Source organism: Lathamus discolor, chromosome 7, assembly GCF_037157495.1.
Source record: "Lathamus discolor isolate bLatDis1 chromosome 7, bLatDis1.hap1, whole genome shotgun sequence".
Lineage (NCBI taxonomy): Eukaryota > Metazoa > Chordata > Aves > Psittaciformes > Psittacidae > Lathamus > Lathamus discolor.
Window position 1 is genome coordinate 2237615 of NC_088890.1, and position 17266 is coordinate 2254880.

Genomic DNA, 17266 nt, shown 5'->3' on the forward strand with positions numbered 1-17266 from the left:
TCTCTCCATGAATAATGCACAAATCCACACTCATCAAATTCCTAGATACTATATTTATACAAGTACATCAGGGCCAAGTTTTGCATTAGCGTAACTGCACTGATGTAAAAAGCATTACATTGGTGACAACGCTGGTCTAAAGTATTTTTACCCAAAATAGATTTTTGGCAAACCTTCCTTTTCTGCTTTTTCTCAATTAAAACCCTTTATTCCCCAAGTAGGTGAAGTTTAGCTTGATGCAATGCAAAGAGATACAGATAGAGCTAAAATCCCAAGCCCTCAAGACTGGGCTTAAATGGAATTTGAATTGGCAGCTGTACAAATAGGAAACTCCCTGATGATGTTTATTACCATCAGTTACAATCTTAATTTTCATAGAATCATGGAATGGTTTGTGTTGGAAGGGACCTTAAAGCTCATCCAGCTCCAACCCCTTCCACTGGAGCAGCTTGCTCCAAGCCCCTGTGTCCAACCTGGCCTTGAGCACTGCCAGGGATGGGGCAGCCACAGCTTCTCTGGGCACCCTGTGCCAGCGCCTCAGCACCCTCACAGGGAAGAGCTTCTGCCTCAGAGCTCATCTCAATCCACCCCTGGAAGTGCAGCACTTCTCAAGCTGTGGACTGATCTACTGCTTCATCCTTTGGAGCCCCCTGATAAACTGACACACATGGAAATTGTGCTCAGGGTTCTGGAATCCCTATGAGCTTTTATGAACAGCACGGATCTAGATAGATACAATGACTTCTGATCTCTTCTAGCTGCCAACTTCCTTGAGAACCAGGAATGACTGCTGGGCTGGGACTGGCTTTGGGGGAAGAGGTTTTGTGCAGTTGTGACCGATGTCTCACAGCAGCATCCTTCATATGGTACAGCACCAAAACCGAGCCCTGCTCCCCGCTGTGTGCTCTCTTTTCCCCTGCCCCATCATTTCGTTCATCACTAAGAGATTTCCTTCCCTCTGTTCATCTCCTCACCAGCTCCTTTTAAAATCTGTTATTCCTGTGTCCCGTGATCCCGCCTGGGGATTTTCCACTCTTTCCGTTGCCACCTTTTGGGAGAGAACTTTGGTCAAACTGGTTCCCCGGCTCAGACGACCTTTCCAGCATTCCTACAGCCCAGCCAAACACCGGGGCTAACACAAAGTGAAGGACCTTTTCATTGCCTTTTGTCTGATGGCTGTGTGCTAAAGATCCAGTCAGGAAAGGCAAATAAACCTTGGCATTAAAGCCTTTCAAAATTTCCATGGAGATAATAACAGCGCTGCATTAGAAAGTTAAAAAGAAACCGTAGGCTGCACTTGTTCCCGAGCTGCGCCACGTAGCACAGACCCATTAAAGGTGGGAAAAGCAGCAAAAGGCTCTACAATTTACACCTAAGCATTGTTTGGCTCTGCCCACACTTTGCCATTCCGTAGGAAGCTGATTTTTCCTGCCCTGGGTTTTGCCATACCCTATAGGTTGTTTGTGCAGCTCTGGATTACAAACATCTTGATTTTGAGGGGACCGGCAGGGGAATTGCTTGAAAATCATGGATGGGCAAAAAGAGGGATTGTGCTGCAGAGGCTGAAGTGCTTTGCTGTGATTAGAGGTCACCTGTGGTATGTCTGCCCCAGCCCCTGCAATTCACTATTGACTGTTGCAACAGGCTATTAGTAACCCCATGAGCCAACCAGCCACTTGGCCAACCAGGGGTTAGTCGGGCTGAACTGATCACTTACACATTTCCATGGGATTTACAAACCGAAGCTGCTCTTTTCCAACGAAAGAAGAAAAGGAAATCAAAGCAAAAAATAAAAGGAAGTTCAAATCCTCTTTTGGATCCCTTCCATGTGCCCCAAAGCCGATGGTTGTGTCCAACTGAGCTCTGGTGGGCTGCGCCTTTCAGCACCGGAACATTTACATGGACACAGAGGGAACAGAAAAAGCCCGTCAGGCTCTCCAGTGCTGTTATGACCACTTTAACTCAGCAGTCCTTGACACTCGTAGATAAGGACTGCGAGTTCTCTGGGTACTACAGAAATATTGACACAAAGAATATGCTTATCCCTGGCCGTGGTTCCGCAGGACAAGGTGGAAACGGCAACAACAATCTCAGGACTTAATTTCTTTGGCCTTGAAAAGGCATCTGTGCTGCAGGGCTGACAGGCTATTGATTTGCTTCTTTCCTTTCCTTCACTAGTTTGGGAATGATGTTGTCTTTCCAAGTCAGAGCCATAGGTCCGGGGGGTGATGAGTTGGATAAAACCCCTTTTAGGGTTTTCTATGACAATACCCTTTTGGACTATTAAAGACAGCGGGGAGCTGGGACAGTTCCTGATTTGCTCCCAGACTTCTTATTCATCAAGATCCTGAGAGGAAAAATGCCAGCTGATTTCTGGCTGCTGTTTCTCTAGGCCATCGTTAGCCAGGTCCAGCTCCAACCTCGGGTTTCCGTGCACAGCTCCTGCATTTTAATCTACAGGCAGAGCTGGAGCTGTGAACGCCGTGAATGTCTGAGGGAATCGGACCACTTCCATGGGGATACGGGTGTGCTGAGCGTGTGACAGACAAGTCGTCCCATTGCTGCCACCGCTGGATTGATGGTGAGATGAAACAGAAGAGCTGGGGCTCAGGTGTTGAAACACTCGTCCTGAAGCTGCCAATGCCTTCAATGGGACATGAGGCTCATTGCGAGAGGTTCAAGAGCAAGGGAAGCAGCCAAGCCCCCACTACCCCTCTCGAAGATGACACAGGGACAGGCAGGTCTGTAACCCACTGACTCACTTCGAGGAGACTCAGCACCTACCTTTGCTCATCCAAGTTAAGAAAGCAAACCAGACTGGAAAACATGCGGGAAGATGAGCCACATGCGGAATGCGGGCTCCAGCTCAGCAGCGCATCTGCAATAAACTGTATTCCCCTGCCCTCTCCTGGAAGGAATACGCCAGAGCTGGGTGCGTTTGTGCTGAGCACTCCGGTGAAGGGGCTCAGGACGGTGAGAGGAGATGGTGATTTTGAAGGCAGTGTTTACAGGGATGAACAACTACGACCGTGTTGTGTCCACGGTGCGTTGCCAACACCACGTCTGGCAGGAGCTGGCACACCTCTGCAGAGGATGGGAATGTTCTCAAGGAAGAGCTGCCTGCCTGGCTGGCTGTTCGCATTGAATTGGGAAACAGAGAGGGTGACCCAACCCATGGGATCCTCTTGTTCACCTTAAATAGTAAACACCGAGTTGAAAACACATGAAACTACATGAAAACATCAGTAACCTTCGCTCAGGTCATAGCAGAGCATTGCCAGGTCAGAAATGCGACACCACAGCACCGACAGGTATTGGCACAGAATGGGCAGGTGGGACCCCATCACTTAGCCCATGACATGGGGAGAGCCCAGCAGGGAGGTTGTCTTTGAAGGTTATAGAGACAGTGCCGAAGTCTGAAATCCTCAGAATTGGGAAGATCTAGGTCTTAGGGGGGGTCTCATCCTGAACCTTCAGCTCTGATGTTACTACCAACCTTCCAGCACACAGCTCAGTGAATATGATCCATTTCCATAGATTCACACCTGAATGCATCCGATGTTTTTGCAAAGCTTCCTTCTTCTCCAGCCACATGAATTACATTCTTCTTCTTTCTTAGCACCAAACATGCCAAGTAATACTAGTCCTGTTCTACAAAGAGGACTGATTAGCAAATTGCTGCTCTTGAGATGGTAATGGGAGCAATGAACCACAGAAAACCAGTGTAGAAACTCTATGGATAAGTCTATAGTTCAATACTTAGCATAGCACTACGCATCAGGAGCTCTGGAAGGGCAGGACCAACCTCATGTGCACTGTATCACCTCAAAAGCATCTCACATACTTCGAGTTGTCTTTGCACTTGTATTTCGCCAAGTCTTTCTAAACCCAGCCCAGAGGTATGCCAAGATCCTGCAACAGGTTGGGTAGGTGAATCACCTCCTTGCAGCTGGGGTGCTGCTCAGCACAGGGGCAAATGAGACCACGCATTGTAGACAGGCTGTGAGGAAATGTTTTGGGGGGCATTATCTTTTAAACCTTAGCTGATCGCTCTGCCTTCGTGATGGGGGAGTCCCTGAAGACAAGCGACATGAATCTCCACCAGCTCCACGGCTGGTTTCTTCCCCTGCTCCACTGGAGTCTAAGTCCCCTTTGCTGAGTTTGCACTTTGTTCAGCACATTTCTTTACCCTCCCCTTCACTCTCTTATCGAAGAGATGAGCTTCAATAAAGCAGTTCCAGCTGCCCCAAAAAGAGAGGAGGCTCCTATTTCCTGCTTCAGTACAGGGGTTAAGAACAACATTTCTGTTCATCACCGAAAGAAACGCTACATGAAAGCTGAGTTATATCCCTCCTGTGACTAATGTTCCAGCTTGTTTTCTCAACTTCATTCTTCATGCGCTCTTCCCCCCCCCCCCCCCCCTTTTCTTGTTCTGTCTTACATTTGTCCAGACTCCCGTGTTCCTGAGGGACTAATTACCCACTCAGCAGTTCCTCTCAATTGTAATAGCTGGCAAAACTCCCTTCTTCCATGCAAGCTCTCAAAATCATGCCTCAATTTAGTTGAAGCAGCACCACGCTCTGGAGCTTCTTCCCAATTGGTGTCACCCTGGGCTGAGATTTATTGCGCTGCTGTTGAGAGCTGCCTGCTTTCCTTGTCGCAGGGCAGCTACGCTCAGCAGAATCGTTAAAAGCAAATAAACGATAAAAGCTCAAGCAAATGGATTGCTCCTTTAAAATATTAGCCATTGTGATGTAATCTGCTGTTTTCTCAGCTAATGAGCCCTTGGTAGCAATGGAAGCAATGAAGGAAACACTGAATCAGACCTGGATTATTCATGCTCGCAATACAGATGTGATCCCAGCAAGTGTTCTCATTCACACCAATCAGAAAGTTTGGGGGCAATGTAGTCATCCATCCTGTGAGGGAGAGATGCACATGTCTGTATTCTGTAGGTGTCTGGGAGCAAAATATTCACCCCTATTGGCGTCATGAGAAATAGCAGACAGCTAAATTCAGATTACTGGCTTTTTTTTTTCCCCTCCCATAAACATGGCTTGAGAGGAAACCACATCCTTTCCCAGTTCTGCTACTATTTAGTTGTCTTTGCAGCCAGAAGCAACTCACCTCATCTCCTCGCTCTTTGGTTTCTCCACCTGTTCCCTAAGGATAATAATCTTCACGTTGTACAACACTGAACAAAATGATGTTCATAAGATGCCCTTCAATTGTCTGGTGGAGAACGTATAGGAAAAAGGACGACAAATAGCCTTTTTTTCAGGATGCTTGAATTATGCCAATGGCACCAGGAATATGTCAGCTCCTATGAGAATAACCTTTAATCACTGAATGGCAGAAAACATCACATCCCATTTAGTGATTTGTTTCTTCCATAACCTCTACTTAATGACATGCTAATTCATTTTGCATTAGAGGAAAAGGTAACTCTAAACCTTTGCACATCATCCAGTACGTGGCCAAGTGGGTTTGGGATCTGCCTGCTGCAGAGCCACAGCACATCCAGCTCCCTTGGCTCTAAAGCCAATTTAACCTCAGCGCTTGAGTAGCATTCAGATCTGCTTGCATTATAATTGTGATCACCCTGTGCAGCAGTGCGGGCAGTGGGCCCTCTCTAGACAGCAGTGTGGCTCCTGCCAACCAACCCTTCTGTTACAGTTAAGTGTTGATCATGCAAACTCATCAGAGAAAGGTCACTACTGTAATTCTCCTTGCAATTCTTGTCTCAGTATCACAGCCCCTAAGGTACCCACTGGCTAATTCCTGCCCTGCAAAGAGCACGGTGTTGCCACAACAGCCCTTCTCACAACCTCAGTGGCACCAGTCAAGAAAGCTGATTTTGCCTTTACACCCAGAAATAAGAGGGTTATCACTATCAGAGAAGACAGAAAGGATGTTGCTGCTGGGATGTCAGGTTTTTCCACTTCTGGCATACAAAAATCAACTGCAATCACAAGCGTAAGTTATTTGCTGATGGGACCCATGGCACCGCCAGTACTAACCAGGAGTTTCACCGGTGAGCTCAGCAGAAATGACAGAAATCAATGGCAAGCCCTGGGTCTTTATCAAAATTGATCTGGTAATTAAATATTTACTTTCAAGACCTGTCTCAGTCCTATTTCCAGCTCAGAATTGCATGTTTTAAAGCTCTGCATGCTAAAACCCAATCTCCCCCATTTCTGTAAGCCTAGCTTTTTTAATACAGCTTTCTACTTATTATAGAGTCACCTAATGAGCCATCAAAAACATTCCTGTTAACATAGCAGAGCATCTCTTCTCGCTTTCCCTACAGCATTCACCAAGTGCAGCAGTGCCCAAGGAGCAGCTACCACAGCACAGCACTGAGCTGCCTCGAGGAGCGGATGCTGGAACTCCTCCTGCTGGATTTACAGCTTGGAAAATCCCTGTATTTCCAAAAGCAAAACTTGGGAGCTGTTCCTAATGTGTCAGCACCTTTTTAGGAACAATCCAAGAACGGCCTGGGCATTCATATAAAAACGTACGCTGTCAAACACTCTTTCCTTCCCCCTGACCTATGCACAGAGCTGTCAGAGGGACCCTAGGATGGGCCAGCGCGCAGCCAACTAAATCAGAAACATCATTTCATCCATCAAAGGCTGGACTCAGCCCACTTCAGACCGGGTCTGGCAGATGTGAAATGTCAGCAGCTGCCTCACCAGTGGGTAGGTCCGGTGAAGGGCCGGAGAGGCACAGACAAAGTTTGTAGTGATGCCAAGAGGTCACAATGAATCACGTCCTGCTGAGCAGCACAGTGGGGTTTCACAACAGCACAACAGGCTGGGGTGCCCTGGGGCATGGGGAAGTCTGTTCTGCCCCAAGGATGTGCTGAACAGCACTGGGAAACCTTCCCTATTGCAGTCAGGTGGAGCAGCGTACATCACCTTTATCTCACTGTGGCTGATGGATGCAAGCTAAGGCTGCTGCTTCAGCTGCCACCATTGCCTTCAGCAGACCTCACAGAATGGTTTGGGTTGGAAAGGACCTTAAAGCTCACCCAGCTCCAACCCCTTCCAGGGACCCCTTCCCCTGGAGCAGCTTGCTCCAAGCCCCTGTGTCCAACCTGGCCTTGAGCACTGCCAGGGATGGGGCAGCCACAGCTTCTCTGGGCACCCTGTGCCAGCGCCTCAGCACCCTCCCAGGGAAGAGTTTCTTCCTGATGTCTAATCCTAACCTCAGCAGCAAGCAGTCAAAATAACTTCTTATAGATAATGTATTCTTATTCTCCTATGCAGTGCCATAGGGATGAGCACTAAACCACAGCCAGCAACTTCCTGGCATCCTCCGTTGTGCTGCCTGCTGCATCTCTGTGATAACCAGTATTTGCTTGTGCCAGCCTGAGTCCCAAACATATGGGAAAGGCTGCAAACTCACTGGAGTTGTACGTGCTCCTAGGTCAGCATCAGACGATGCTCTGTTTCGGAACAACTTCCACGTGCTCCCTGTCAGAGGTTTCTGAAGCAGCAGGGATCTGCAGGGAAGAGCAGGGCATGGAAGCACATCTCTGCTGCCATTCAGTAACTTATTAATCGTGCTGCACGTGTTGAACCAGCAGCAGCCACTGCAGCAGCACATGGCCAGGCAGGGCTCTGCCTGTGCCAGGAAGAGGTTCAACATTGCATCCCTTGACGTCATTCCAGCGGGATCCAGCTCAGACGTCTGTCCCAAGCAGGGATTGCACGTGTCCCAATCCCCCCCCACCAGTAGAACAGGCATGTTGTGCAATGCTGAAAGGCTTTACTGAGGAATTGGGCATAACCATGGCTCAGCACCGCCAGGATCAGGCCCTCAGTGCATAGAAACAGCAAGAGTTTGGCACTGAAATTGGTGCAAATCTGCACAAAACGCTGTTTAATAATTTGCCTTCAGACAAACACTTTGTAAAGCAAATGGAACATCACTGTGCAGCAGGGAAGTGATGGACAAAAGACCCGTTTGCATTGGGTGAAGGAGGGGGTTTTCATCTTGTTTGGGCCCTGCCTGGTCCCAATGGGCTTGGGCATTCTGTCTCCCAGCAAGGGCAGAGCTGAGCCTCCCAGGGCCGTGTCCAGGCATCCCTGGTGAGGCCTTGCTGCAGCATGGCTTTTCTGGAACCAGGGGCTGGGAAGGTGTCCCAGTGGGCGAGATGGATGCTTGTAAAAGCACGAGCCAGCAGAAAAGCTCCATCCACCCAGAGCGAGAGGTGCAGGAAGGAATAAACACGATGACGAAGAGTTCACCTTGAGCAGAGGCTCCTGAGCCGCACTGGAAGGCAGCTTCCACACGGGACAGGGCCAGCCCGAGGACTTGGCGCTTCCCAACCGTCTTCTGGAGCCTGCTGAGACCCAGACAGGGGCCGAGAGCTTCTGTCAGCTCAATCACTGCAGCCGCCTCCTTCCTCATCCCCATGTTTGGGAGGAAAACGTGCCAGGAGCCCTTTGGCTGCCTCCAAGCCCACTCTGAGGGCTGAGGAGCCACATGGGCTGCTTCAAGGGGCTGTCTTGAGCAGCCGTACATTAATGGTGCTGCAGGTTTGCCACCTGAAGGAGGCTGAGCTGTGACCCAGGGTAAGCATAGCACAAAGGCCTGGGTTTAGCACAGTGGATGGGGAGGGGAAGGTAAATCAGGCAAAACCTTTCCCCAGCCCAGGTGCAGCAATGCTGATTCCCCATACAGCTCAGCTGCAAACACAACCTGCAGTAGAAGTTTGTCTCCTGTTGGAAGACAACGGGCAGAGTCTGAACCAGAACCTGGCTTAGAGGGCAACCAGCAGGCCACCAGAGACTGGAGATGGTGTCAATAGGGGCAGAGGGCAGCAGAACATGGGAGGTTTGTATCAGGAAACACATTTCCATCGACTTCATCTCTTAACCTCCAAATGTCTAAAAACCAGACATCAATCGGTGCGTGAGCCATTCACCCATGGCTGTCAGTAGTCATAGAATCATAGAATAGTGTGGGTTGGAAAGGACCTCAAGATCATCCAGTTCCAACCCCCTGCCATGGGCAGGGACACCTCACACTAAACCAGGTCACCCAAGGCTTCATCCAACCTGGCCTTGAACACTGCCAGGGATGGAGCACTCACAACTTCCCTGGGCAACCCATTCCAGTGCCTCACCACCCTCACAGGAAAGAATTTCCTCCTTAGATCCAATCTAAACTTCCCCTGTTTCAGTTTGAACCCGTTACCCCTTGTCCTGTCACTGCAGTCCCTGACGAAGAGTCCCTCCCCAGCATCCCTATAGGCCCCCTTCAGGTACTGGAAGGCTGCTCTGAGGTCTCCACGCAGCCTTCTCTTCTCCAGGCTGAACAGCCCCAACTTCCTCAGCCTGTCTTCATACAGGAGGTGCTCCAGCCCCTGATCATCCTCGTGGCCTCCTCTGGACTTGTTCCAGCAGTTCTATGTCCATAGTCAACAAAGCACATTGAGAGCTCAGCATGACAAGAACTGAGTCAGGGGTAGTGACTTACCTAAGCCACCGGCCCCAGGAGATGCCTGCCTGCATCTGAGCTGGGGGCAAAGGAGGATTTTCCTACAGGCTGAAGGTACCCATGGGAAGCGGGTGTCAGTGATGACAGCAGTCACACCTAGGAGGAGAAAGCAGCCTAAAAAAGCGCAGTTACATCAACACCAATATTGGCATCATTGCTAAGAGAGAAGGCCCAGAGGTGGAACAGCATTTTTAGGCAGGGTCCTGGGTACCTAAAAGGGGCTGGGAGCATCTCAAGCACAACGAACTCAGCATTGCAGGAAAGGGACCTTCACCCTGCCTTGGGAAAAAGAGTCACTCCTCAACCTCACTCCTCCACCAGCGTTGGTGGCTCTCAGGAGCTAATCCACCTGCGAGCAGCGATGGGGCAAGTGATCTGCAAGCTGTTTTGAGGTGAGAGGCCTTTCAGCTAACAGCAAATACAGGCAGCTGCCTGCTGTGCTAAATGAACTTTATTCCATTTGCAAAACAACATGAGCTCTGCACACTGCCGCGGTCGGGTCAGACTGTGTTGGAGGGATCTGACTCACTTCTTGCATCAGACTTGCAAGACAGTGAGTCAGGGATAATCTTAAATATCCCAATCAGCCCCCCAAGCCTCCATAGATCTCTTGCCTAAATTCGTCTCTCTCTGGCGATCTCTCTGGGAGATGCATTTGAGGCTCATTCTGTGCAAGTAAGAGGTGGGAAATGGCAATAGTTATCACTCAGAGGGGGTGGCAAAAGGAAAAGGGGTTAAGGGATATGTACCGAGGAAGCAGGGAGGAGTTTGCACTGGGGGCTGCTGTCTTACCTGCCCTTGGTCCATGGAAGCCAGAGTGCGCTGTGGCTTGATGGGAGCACTGGTGTTCGGGACAGCACCACTGGACAAAAGAAAGAGGGGAGGTTGAGCTGAGCTCTTAGGCAGAAGCTCTTCCCTGTGAGGGTGCTGAGGCGCTGGCACAGGGTGCCCAGAGAAGCTGTGGCAGTGCTCAAGGCCAGGTTGGACACAGGGGCTTGGAGCAAGCTGCTCCAGTGGAAGGGGTCCCTGCCTATGGCAGGGGTTGGAGCTGGAGGAGCTTTAAGGTCTCTTCAACACAAACCAGGCTGGATTCCATGATTCTATGAGATCTCAGCAAGGACTGCCAGATTTGGGATGGACCTGGTGATTCCATCCAGGAAATGGAATCTGGCCCTTGATGGAGAAGGAGGAAACCCAGGGTATGGAAATGAAGGAAGGAACAGGAGCCTGGGGGTGGCATGTGAGTGAAGAGGGAAGGACCAGGGCTTGTAGGTGCGCGGAGGGAGCCTCTGCAGGGGACTGGAGCAGAGAGGGCAGGGAACACTGGTAGAGCCTCAATACTCAAACAATGCCTTTGCCTGGTCTCTTAGGGAGGAACCGGAGAAGAGGACAAGACCAAGGAATTGCCCATCTGGAGCAGACCAGTGGTGCCTGCAGTCAAGTACCCGGCTCCCAGCAGAGGCCAAATCTGGATGCTTTAGAGGAAAATCTTTGATAGCATCCCAATTCCAGGAAGAGTGCAATACATCAAGAGTATTGCTCGTGGTGGGATGGCTACAGAACCATGGCAGGGCAGAGAAGCTATTTATGAGCATATCAGATGTCAGCTGAGCTCTTTGCACTTTCTATAGAGCATACATCTAGCCTAATGAGAGGGAACACAGGCCAAGGGGAGCAAATGACCACAGGTTAAAGAAGAGGTGTCCTCTTAGCACAATATGTATGGCCCTGTGCCCAGCACTGCTTACAAGGGCTCTGCAAGCTGAGCAAGATCGCGTTACTGACAGCACAGTGAGAAGGAAGGGGTGAGAATGCTGGTGGTGGTGGTGCATGATTAGACAGAGAACTGTTTGCTCCTGAAAAGATGAGGATCCAAGGGTATTCATGGATGTTTCACTGCGCTCTCTTCTAAGGCCATGCTGTGCCAGCTGAAGGGTTAACTCTTTCTGTCTTCAAACCTGCTATGGGAGTGCTAGAACACAGATTGAAGCACAGATTAATTAGCTCCGATTGATGTTCCAGCTTGCATCTGCTCTCTTTAATCAGCTGAAGCCTGGTTTTGTCTGGAGGCAGCGGCGCTGAGCAGAACCGTGCTCGCTTCTTTTCTGCTTAGCCGCCTATTCCGATCTCTCTTGGTCTTTGGAAATGTCTTCATTTCACAGAGCCTATTGTGCAGTGCTGCTTGGTTCATGCCCACAGGCTGTGTATGGTTTTCACTGCTTCAAACCTTAGGTTCCCCCAGGGGGGAAAACTGACACAAGAAGCTGGTTTACAGATCTGTGCATCGCTTCACTCGTCAGCTTTCTTCTGCATTAAAAAGCATCATCACCGAGCAGATGCAGGTGGATGGAGAAGGGTGCCCCTGGACCTGTTCCCCTTCCTGCTTTGCTCCACGCTCGCTGATCCCTCACCTCTTTGTAACAAGATCTTTGGGGATCTGTGCGTTTCAGTTACACAGAGATGAATAATTCACAAGTCATGGCTGCTGCAATGGCCAAGTCCTGCTCTGGCCGAGCACTCCATGGTTTGTCTTTAATATCCCTCACTTTGCTAAAGTCTCCACAACAGCAGCAGCCAAAAGCCTTTAAAGGAGAAGCTGATGAGGAAGGGCAGGGAGGCAAATCACAGCAGCAAACATCACTCGCAGCGGGTATTCCTCTTATCTCTGAGCAGGGCACTGACCCGTCGTACAAATCCAGGTAGGAAAACCACTGGCAAAGCAACGCCAGATGTAATATTTACCTAAGAGGAGACATTTCAGTGGAAAACAAGCTATGGGATCTGATGACATCCTGGTGGGGAGAACAGCGGGCATTCACTCAGGTGCAGACAAAGGAATGGGAACAGGGTGTGGAAACTTCCTAGCATTTCCAAGTAATGGAGCTGCCATTGCATCAGGAACATGTTTGTGCTGTCCATGATTTCAGCTAAACAGATACAAGAGGTGGACGTGGGGATTGTTCCACCAAAAGCACAGCATCAGTGGAATCACTGCTTCTCTGTGCCCTAGAACTCCACATTAAATCAGAGATACAAATAGGTCGATGAGAAAAGGAACATGGGCCGGCAGTGTGAGCTCACAGCCCAGAAACCAACCGTATCCTGGGCTGTATCAAAAGGAGCGTGACCAACAGGTCGAAGGAGGTGATCCTGCCCCTCTACTCTGCTCTTGTGAGACCTCACCTGGAGCATTGTGTGCAGTTCTGGTGTCCTCAACATAAAAAGGACATGGAACTGCTGGAACAAGTCCAGAGGAGGCCACGAGGATGATCAGGGGCTGGAGCACCTCCCATATGAAGACAGGCTGAGGAAGTTGGGGCTGATCAGCCTGGAGAAGAGAAGGCTGCGTGGAGACCTCATAGCAGCCTTCCAGTACCTGAAGGGGGCCTACAGGGATGCTGGGGAGGGACTCTTCATCAGGGACTGTAGTGACAGGACAAGGGGTAACGGGTTCAAACTGAAACAGGGGAAGTTTAGATTGGATATAAGGAGGAAGTTCTTTACTGTGAGGGTGCTGAGACACTGGAATGGGTTGCCCAGGGAGGTTGTGAGTGCTCCATCCCTGGCAGTGTTCAAGGCCAGGTTGGATGAAGCCTTGGGTGAGACGGTTTAGTGTGAGGTGTCCCTGCCCATGGCAGGGGGTTGGAACTGGATGATCTTGAGGTCCTTTCCAACCCGAACTATTCTATGATTCTATGATTCTAGGTGGACCCTGCAAGCAAACAGCCAGGCTGGCACCAAACCGCTGCTGCTGGTACGCAGCGGCGCCTCATTCCCTGGCAAGACAGCGTGCATCCCATGAGCTACCCTGGGGATATGAGCCACAGTCCTGGATCACAAATAGCAGTTCCTGCACAAGCATCTCTTGAGAATGAGATAGACAGGGCTGAAGCAGCCCAGGAGCAAAGTGAGTAACAGGGCTGGTTTTATCTTTAATCCATTCCACATGAGCAGAAGCCCTTTGGAACCATGAAGCGTTTGCTTCCCCCTGCAGCGCTCAGAAATCAGCATGACCTATAGCTTTACTTCATGAATCCTTCTTGGTCTGCTCTGTACACCCCTGTGGAAGGGAATTGTCGCGCAGGGCTTTCAGGATCAGCCTGTTTTACCAGCACGAAGCTGCAGTTTCAGTATCTCCCTAGGACAATCAAAAAAGCACTGGAAGGGGCAATTCCACCTTCTCCCAGCCCCTGCATCCCTCTTCCTCAAGCCATCCTAGTGATCATAATAGAAAGGACCTCTTCCCCAGGCAGGGTATTTCTCAGCTGGATCAGCTCCCATGCAGTCACAGGAGCTGCAGCTCTGCCACAAAGCAAAGGCCAGGAAAAGGCTGGAATTGTGCCTTTAGAGCTTAATGCAGAATCATGAAGTTGCAACCTCGGGTTCCCGGGTCATTTGTCCCTGCACAGAGCCTGGATTTATAGCCCTGGTTAGGAAAGCCTCCTTGGCTGCAGCTCTGTGGCCCTCTTTAAAATGGGCCAAATGCACACTCCTGGGTCCCAAAAGTACTGAGCTCTGAGGGAAGTCTGGAACGAGTTAAAGTTGTCAGTTCGGGATCAGGTCTAAGTGGTTATTCACAACTGGCCTTGAAACTGCAACTATATCATCACAGGCCATTGGGAATGGCTTCAACCTGCCCGAGGGGAGACTGAGCTGAGCTCTTAGGCAGAAGCTCTTCCCTGTGAGGGTGCTGAGGCGCTGGCACAGGGTGCCCAGAGAAGCTGTGGCTGCCCCATCCCTGGCAGTGCTCAAGGCCAGGTTGGACACAGGGGCTTGGAGCAAGCTGCTCCAGTGGAAGGGGTCCCTGCCCGTGGCGTTGGAGCTGGATGAGCTCTAAGGTCCCTTCCAACCCAAACCATTTGGTTTTTCTATGATTTATTGACATCCACACCAAGCCCGAGCTCAGCCTCCCAGGTCTCACCTTCCGTTGTATGGAGAGTTTGAGATCTCCACCTTTAGAGGCTTTCAAAACAGCCGGGCAAGACCTGAAGCAGCCCTGACTCTGAAGCATGGGCAGGAGCAGAGACCTCCAGAGATCCCATTGGTGTTATTTATCTGATTCTGCCATCTCCCGCTTCATGTGCATCAGGCTGTGCTACACCATTACCACTGGCCTGACCAACACGCAGCCCTCACTGACTGATCCACAGGGCAGGGAGCCCAAGTCCGTCATCTCTGCCTGGCATTGGCTGCTTTAGCTCAGGAGGCAGAGCAAAGCACAGAGTGTATCCGTGTGCAGTTGTTCGAGGAGCGCACTGCTGACAGTCACAAGCAAGACCCTTTGCCCCCACAGCATGCACCAGAATAAGCTCTGCTTTGTGAAAGAAACTGGCCCAGAACTGGCAAGGATCCCAAGATGAAGACTGCAGAACATTTCCCCTCAGCAGGAAGGAGTCTGCATTCCCAGCAAGAGTGAGTGTGAAATACACATCACTGAGCCCTTGCTGCTGTTTGTCCTGGTCGTTACAGAGCACCCACGGGTACCTACGGTAAAGGATGGATGACAGGGGCTAGCTTGTCATTTCCATGTGGCCCTTCAGAGATTTTAGCAGCTTTCGTCCCCTAGATTGAAATCAGACCAGGTGAAAACACACACAAATTCCTTTTGGATGAGACAGCCTAGGAGCACACCAGGGGCTGGGGATCAATGGCAGGGGGCACAGAGCGAGTCCGGATCCATCAGCCCGTTTGCAAAGATGAGGGTTGAGCTCAGAGCTCTTCCTGCAGAGCCCCACTCTGGGGTCATTTCTCCATCACAGAGCATGGGCCACGGCTTCCTGGTGCTCCTCAAGCCTGGAACTGCATCTGTAAAGTAACAGGGGCAAGAGCAGCCAAACCCCCAGCCCTGGCAGTGCGAGGTTGCTGCCATCTCCCGGCTGGCTCTGGCCATGCAAAGTGTCACAGGACACGTTTTTCCAGCTGGGAAAGTCTGCATTGAGGTAAAACTCCTTCCCGGCTCCATCTTCCCCTTCTCCCCGCTGGGCTGCTCCAGGTTCTGCAGCCACCCAACTGGCCAGGAACCAGGAACCGGAGCTGCAGGGAAAGAAAAGCCTCCCGATCCACTCGGTACTACTTCCACGGGGGTTGCCGTTTGCTGTTTCTCTCTGCACGGCACAGCTCGTGGCTCACGTCACAGAGACTAAAGTGAAACGGATGAGTCCCCTTAAGAAGGCTCCAGGGATGCTCAGTGACCTGTGCAGCATCCTGGGGACACAGGGAGCTTCCCGTAGTGATAAGACTACAAAGGAAGGTTTATTTCTCTCGATGCTTATTCAGCTTTCATCTCTGGCAGCGTTTCTCAATCAGTCATTTCAAAACGTTTTGCCAGCAGCACTTAACCCCTGCAGCACCTCTGCGGTGTAGGGCTCAGCATCCACTCATCGCAAGCAGGGTGACGGAATGGAGAAGACAAGCAACCCCGTCAAAGAAGGAAGGAAGAAAGGTGCAAAGAAATGATGATATCGCCAATTCCCAATCCCACGTCCTAGCAAAACCACCCCTACAAGCCTCCAAATGTGCAGATATCCTGTTGGAAATACAAGCCGCATCCTGCCATTCTCCTCATGTAAACTGCCTGTCTTTCTCAGTTGGGCATCATCCGGACCCTTGATAAGCATCAAATCCATGGTGGCCTGAAGTGAGATGACACAACCCAGGAACCCCTGAGGAGCTGCAGCAGTGGTCAGCGCGCAGCCCGTTTTCCTATGCTATGTACTCCATTCGCTAACCAAGTTAATGGTGGCTAAGAATAGACCCCAGATGTCCTCCTGGCCTTGAAATCTTCCTGCCCTCGAGGAAATGCAAAGCCCGAGTGGTCTGTGCCATGTGTGGGACATGAACAGTGAGCCAGAGCTATTGAAAGCTTGCACGTATCAAAGAATTCACCAAAAATCACTGCTTTTAAATGCTCTCCGTTCCAGTTTGGTGCAATAGATGTTTAGCAGGGATAGCACAGAACAGAGCAATGGATCTATAAAGGATTCATGTAAATGAATCCTTCATTGGTATAGCAATTATACTAGACAGAGCCAGAGCTGTTCAGATGTCTGTTTTCTGTTACCTATTTCTGCCTCTTTACCACTGTGACAAATGCACAATCCCGTAATAAACCGCTATTTCTGAACAAAGACCGTTTGATGGGATGCCTTTAGAAAACCGCATCTTAAGTGCAATTTACTATTGCGTTATTTTTGGGGGGAAGAGGAATTATTGTATAGTGCCATTTTATATCCGCAGTCCCCAATACATTTGGAAAATGTCCCAAAACACACTGAAGATAGCACTGTGGGGCTCTGCATCACTGCTAAGGATCAAAGCATTCATGTGCAGAATAAGGAGCAATTTCTTTCTGTATAAGCATTCTCCTTCTGTTGCCTGAATCCAGGCTCTTGATAATCAGCAATTACAGGGAAGAGCTGTAACAATCAGATGGCAGTTTGCACTTGCAGAGAACCATGCTATTTATTGCGTGAGTTATTCAGCTGGAGAAAGCTGTTTGGAATCCTACTGGTAAATGAAAAAGGAAAGCTATTTCAGAAAGCTGAAATGGTATTAATAGAGAGCCTAAAGAGCCTAGAGAAGAACACAATCCATTTGGAACTGATTTGGTTTGCTCAGAAACAGGAAGGAGTAAATATGGGATTTAAGGAGCTTTTCCTCCATTAAAATGTATTAGTTTGAATGATGTTTTACCAAATCTTCTTTAATATGGTGTTTTGGAAGGTGATATATGAGTGTCTATAGCACCACTGGCTAT

General features: G+C 50.0%; 1 long non-coding RNA gene across 7 annotated transcripts in view; it reads left to right on the top strand.

The window, feature by feature from the left end:
* The window catches only part of LOC136018145 (uncharacterized), a 360185-nt gene extending 343548 nt beyond the window's left edge, over positions 1-16637 (top strand). For 3 of the 7 annotated variants that reach the window (XR_010614270.1, XR_010614271.1, XR_010614269.1), the window contains exon 2: positions 13216-16637. This is a non-coding gene — a long non-coding RNA (uncharacterized LOC136018145). Of the gene's footprint in view, positions 1-9678; positions 9903-10059; positions 10193-10880; positions 12210-13215 lie in introns of those variants that run through there. The other 4 variants (XR_010614267.1, XR_010614265.1, XR_010614266.1 and 1 more) reach the window with 4 other exon arrangements.
* Positions 16638-17266: the final 629 nt, after the last annotated feature.